A 6,472-nucleotide genomic window follows, 5' to 3' on the forward strand; every position below is an offset into this window, starting at 1 on the left:
ACAGATTGAAAAGAAATGTTGATCATCAACTAGGTATTAATAACGTCAAATTTGGTAACAAAACATTTTGTTGCTATCAAGTATTGTTTAAGGTTCATCTCTCGCTATAGTTTATAAAGTTGAGGAAAACACAATCTACTTACGTTTTTGACTCGTGCTGGGTCTGCTATTGAAGCGTTTCTGCCGAAGCCAGGTTTTTTTCTTATAGAAGTACGAGCCATGTCCTCTTCTTATAAGGCAGATGTAAACCGCACGGTCCTTTTATATCGTTGGATTGGCTCAGCAAGTTAGTGACATCATCAGTCGAGTGGGCAATCCCGAACGTCCACGTTGCCTAAAATAGTGGAATTCCCGAGTTTCGGCTAACAGCGCGCAAAAAAAAAAACTTGGGACAGTATTTCGCAATACCGTTGGTACTTGAACAAAATAAACTTGGCTCTTGAAATTTCTTCGACACTCTGATAGTGACGAAAGGGGGTCTTGTAGTTTCCATGTTATTTCACACCATCAGAAAAGTTAATTTATCAACTGCTTCAGTTTTTAACCAACATGCACCCACACCAAACAGCAAAAAAACTATTTGATTAATGCTTGCTACATAAATTGCGGCACCGAAGACATAATATATGGCGATTTTGAGGGTAGCAAAATGAAATATCGACGCTTCTTTTTCAGACTTTTGGATGGTTTTTTGTAGTAGAGTTCAGACTGACATGTACTAGATCATATACCATTGCAAACTAAACAACTCGAACAAAAGCACTGGCAGTATCAACACTCTCAGTAACACTAACTTCAACTAACACATTTAACAATTTTAGAAACATTGCAAAAGTTGTCATGGAATGTCATTTTGATTGTTTTAATTAGTCTCCACACCCTTTTTTAATCCACAATCCACTGACTTCTCACAACAGGATAAAAAAGTTCTCAATCTAGTTCAAAACACCAAAACAAATCTCAACAAACAACATTTATTTTTTGAGTGACCCCATAGAATACATAGCCCAATCAGCATTGGACGGGTAGGCAGTTTGTAAAGAGTATAGGCTACGCCTTTGCTAATAATAATTCAACGAGCCTCGTCACTATTCAGGGACACCTTGACAAATCATGCAGTAATACCCATAGGCACTTTTCTTTTTACTACACATAACTTTTTATTGCATTTTACCGAAATTTGTGTACAAAGAAACCTTATAAAGAAACCCAATGAAGATTAATAAGCATAATAGGGTTAAACATTAATCAAAAACTTGCTTGGTAAAGAGCTCTGGAGAGCCGTTGATACTATTGAACATTGTTAGGAATAACACCCTTTAGAGTAATGTAATTTTAGAGAAAGAGGTAATTTTCACCAACAATTTGAATCTGAGAAAGGCTTTCTTAGGCTTCTGCAAACACACAATTCCATGCGACGAGGGTAGTTTTCTCTTATTTTGTGGTTTTAATTGTAATGCAATCCTTTCAAAATGTTCACAGGTTAGATATTTGTTTGCATATGCTGGGATACACCAAGCGAGAAAACTGGTCTTTGTTAATTACCCAAAGTATACAATGCCTTAACCAAAACCAACCAACTTCTGTACTACAACACTTCTTCATGTTTTTAATCGTTTCCTCTTTACTATTTGTGTGTGCTTGTTTAAGTTTACATTTTACCAGAGGTTGGACATGCCTTATATGTTTTCTCTTTAGGAACAAAGTATCTTTGTGCCGAACTGCTCCGGCCACCAGACAACTTTCTGAGAGTGTCCCTGAATGTACACAAAGCTAACGGGATAGTGTTCGTGCATGCCATGTCATACAAAGCACACATTGCATATACTCTAATGTATACTCCGTGAACCCAATGGTTTTGACACACGATTTGTTTTTATGCAAAAATGAAACGGTACTTGTTGTTTCACAAAAGTGTCCTATTACTCTCTTTAAAACAATACATTGTGGGGATGCATACAATAAACAGGTCTAACACTGAACATATACACAAAAGCTTTTTTTTTAGAGAATATAATTTTGTATAACTCAGTTTGATTTGACTATTAGTAGTATTTGATCGAGGCTGAAGTGATACATGTTGCTAACATGTATGTACATCTTTATACTCAAACTGCCTTATATATAGTTGCTTGTGTAAATAACAGCTCGTTATCAATTTTTATGCAATTTACAGCTTTGTACTTAAACACCCTTTAAAAATGACCATGTTTGTTGAAATGTTTATAGAAAAGACGGTGTGTGTGTCATTTTTCGGCACATGGCCGGTCTAATTGCATTTTGACATTATTTGACGTATTTTGTTGTTCTCATTGTCTTTTGCTTTTGTTTTAAAGGATTTGGGTACTTTTTGTAACACAAAACACAATGTCCACAGATTTACATTAAATTAACACCGTTTGAAGATCATGATAGTAGAAAGCGTACCTTAAAATATTAGTCGCCGAGGTGCTGTAGTTTTTGAGAAATGAGTAAAACAATGTCATGAAAATACGTTTTTACATGGTAAAATAATTTTCGTCTCATGATCACTGAGACGACAATGAACTCTAACCTGAGGCCTATAGTGTATCGATTGAGTACAATACGGAACAATGTACCCGGATGATATTTGTATAAAATGGCCTTCGCACAATATAGTGTTAAAGTCACAGTTCAGCAATCATGCGCTGTGAATTATGCTACACCCCTCCGAGGTTTTATGTTAGCTAGTATGTAAATGTGATGATCAAAATGTAATATTTGTACTTAAACAACCAAAATCTGTATTTATTTGAGGGAGGAACAAGCGAGACAATTTCTGATCATCAAGTTTGAAAAAACTTGAACATCACAATGTTTTTTGTTAATACAAGATAAATCATAGATTCGCTAAACAAAAAAATTAAATACACACATAAGAGTCTATACTAGTTCCCAATAAAATTTGTTACAATGCCTTCTTGGTCCTTGGTAAGTCGATTGCAAAATGTCAATATATTTTCCATTTCAATCGTTTTTTCGGAACTTAAATCATCTCGCATGTTTTACAAAACTACAAACCTTATGTAAACCTTATGTAACGTGGGGAAAACAGCAAAATGACGTAATGTGCCATTTTTCGGCACTTTGTTGTTCTGGAGCATTTAATTATTGTCTACGGTTTATCTTACATCAATTTGCTTGTTGTTTTGTTTGTGACATGAACAGAAAACTTTCTGTATCCTTGGCTGCTTAAGTAAACAAAAACCAACGAAGTTAAAGATAGGTCGGCAAAATTATCTTAACACACCGCTTCAATATAAATTCATGTTTTTATTTATTAAAGTTTTCTCTAATAGAGTTTAGGTCGTGCAAGAGAGATTTTTTTCACGGAATAAAAATGGCTCTAGTATGCACTTCATAATCAATACCTCTCAGACTAAAACTACACAATAATATTTGTTGTCTTTAATTGCTAGCTAAAATGTAAGTTATTGATCTATCCAAATTGAGAGTTACCTCAGCTGATTACAAAGATGACTGGAAAACTTTTACATCGAGACCGATGTTTACATTTAGAGCAATCATGATGGGTCGACCTGGTGCTATCGCCAAGGCCGAGTTGACGGGAAATTCTACTTGATATGAATTGTCTTTTTTTGCTGGATCATAAGTTGTCTTCTTGTCTTCTTGTGGTGCAACATTAGTTCTTGTGTTAAACTTGCAGTTCGGTTAAAATGGTTTGGAGATTGGTTCGACAGCAGGTGCGGAGTTAAAAAGTTAAACATTGTCTGGCGACTGCAGGTTTTCCGTTTGAATCAGATTTTGAGATGCCGTTGTTTTCTTTGTGTGTAAACTCATACAGGTACAATATTATCTTGTTGATGGCTACTTACGTTTAGATATCAAGCTTATTCCCTTCGCTACTAGAGAACAGCCGTAAGCGACACCAAAAGCAACTGCTACAGGCGCTACTACGGGTCCCATCACCACAACTGTAGCTACGCTTGGCACAGCCGCAAGAGCAAGCTGTTGACAGAAAGTAGTTAGAATGCAATAATAATAATGATAGTACTACTAATAATAACAATAGTTACAAAACAGCAATTATGCAGCGAATTCTGGACAACATATCCCTCGATTCACTTTACAAAAGGATATAATTTACAAATATACAGACTAACAAATTGCATGCTTGCCACCCGATATTAGTATTTTTTTTATTTAAATGAAACAAGAAGAAAACCCCAGTCCTACCCTCTTTGGGTCCGCTACTGATGAGTTTATCACCACGTCGGTAATACCATCTGCTACCTGCGCAATCGGGTCATTCGGCATTTTGATTTTTGTCCTTCTCAGAGATTTTCCATACACCGAAAACTGCAAAACCTCTTTTATGTCTGGTTTTCGTTTTGTGGATGCGAATGAATGATTCGCATGTATCCAAAACCGATATGTATGTTTTTCGTTGGGAGGAGCAAAGAATTCTTATTATGACGTCATAGCTCAATCCATCGGTAAACATTTTTTTTTTTGGCAGGGATCCCAATCTTAGCGCATTACCTAAAAAGTGTTACTTTATCACAACATCTATTAAATGGTAAACATAATTTTAATCTTGTCTTCACCTTTTCCAGGTTGGTTTTAAAAACAAATCTGTAAAAGCCAGTTTTGTATAGTATTTCAAGAACAAGTGGTAGCAATACACATTCATCTAAAAGTGACGATTGGCGGCTCTTGCGCATAAGCAGGGAGACAGCATCGTCTGGTTCCCTATGCAATGCAAGCGGATTTTAGGGAACCAATACAATGCACCACACCAAATTAAGTAATCAGCAGAGAGTGGGGGTTTGGGGATAGCTCAACAAAAACTTATATTTAGTTGATTTACACCCTTTTTTAAAGGAGTATCATCATCATCATCATAATCAGGCTGTGTAATTCCGTTGTTGGATGTAGCCCTGCTTATGCGACATTTATATAAGCCATTTTGAGGTATGAAGGACCCATCAATGCTGCACTAGTTGGTGTTGGGTATATTTGTCTGTTGCACCCAATCCAAACAGTACACTCTTATAGTGACACCATACCTCAAAAAACTAATTTTGAAATGTTCCTTTAAATTAGCTTTCAATCAGAACTAATCGTGTTTAGTTCTCAAATCATATATAATATTTTTTTTTACAATAAAAAACATTCGTTTGGCTTACCTCGGCCAGCAGTTAGCGGTTCCTGTGAGCTTGGTCGTGGTTCCACCATGCGATGTAGTCGTTGAACCCAACCCTTTGAATGATCTTAAACGGTCCTCTGTAAACGGTCCGTTTAGGGCATATTTTGCACCAGTGCTTTAGAGTCAATTAGAAGTAATCAGAAACAAGCTTACAGTTTGCTTTATATAAAAAAATCGTTTCATTAAATAGCTTCAAGAAAAAAGAGCTAATGACTTAAAAACTTGAGGGTATGTTTTAATACATAATTTGCAATCCACAAATTAAAGCCATTAATTGTTACTCAAACGTTCATAAAAGAAACATTGCAGAGTTTGTGAGAAAAAAACTCGTATAAGATTTACGTAAAACACGGTTTAAGAAATATGCTAGTTGAAAACATCCATTGACATTTTTTCTGTCGTAAATGTTTTATTTGATGGGAAATAAATAAACATTATCTCCCGTTTGAAGTTTATCGCTCAGTGAACGTTTTATCAATTTATTTTAAAATCGATGTCATGCAAAATGTGTAATCGTTTTTTTAACTATTTTCTTGTGACCCAAGTGGCCGATCGACCTCAAACGTCTACAGGTTTGTCAGTTTATGTGTAGGGTGGATTACATAAAGTTCTTAATACACTGGCAGCAAGCAAACCAAATCTGTAATGTTCCCTTAACCTAAAGTTTAGCTCAACTGACTACTACTACTTTTTTTGTCGAGATATCCTGTCCAACTTACCGTAGATGACCTTCGTCTGGTGTCATTTATGGCCGGATTAGTCGTCGCATATTGTTTGTAATATTTTGGCTTTGGATCTGCCATTTCACGTGATGTTTGTGTCTTAAGTCGAGAGAGTGCACAATTCTGGTGTCACTGGAGTTTCTGTTCCCGATAAAATCCTTATGGCGCTTCTAAACTCTACCCATATACATAAATATAATTGAATACCAGTCTATTTCGTAAGCCCGCGCAAATCCGTATCATCCAATAGGAAGCCGAGAGTGTACATTTGCATAAAATGGTAAGCGCACGTGACTGCCAAGGTTCTGCATTATCGAGCTGCAAATTGAACAATGTCCCTTCCGTGTTTTGTTAGATGCAAACATGACATTCAACTTTTTATGAACAACAACAAGCACTACCAGGTTTTTTTTTTGGAGGAGCGCCAAACATCAGACTGTTGTACTTTGGAAAAACACTGACTTCACAATGAGCTTTATTGATCAGAGGTAAAACTCGTTCCCCCCCAAAAAAAAAAAACCGATGGTTTTGCAAAGCAAAATTTGACAGTATCGTATAT

At 36.0% G+C, this 6,472-nt stretch overlaps 1 long non-coding RNA gene across 1 annotated transcript; it reads right to left on the reverse strand.

The window, feature by feature from the left end:
• Positions 1-862: 862 nt before the first annotated feature.
• Positions 863-6,083, reverse strand: LOC139945053 (uncharacterized). The gene is made up of 3 exons (XR_011787046.1): positions 5,911-6,083; positions 5,172-5,306; positions 863-3,990 (listed from the first exon to the last, which is right to left on the reverse strand). It is a non-coding gene; the product is annotated as an uncharacterized lncRNA (long non-coding RNA).
• Positions 6,084-6,472: the final 389 nt, after the last annotated feature.

Source organism: Asterias amurensis, chromosome 12 (genome assembly GCF_032118995.1).
Source record: "Asterias amurensis chromosome 12, ASM3211899v1".
Taxonomy (NCBI): Eukaryota; Metazoa; Echinodermata; class Asteroidea; order Forcipulatida; family Asteriidae; genus Asterias; species Asterias amurensis.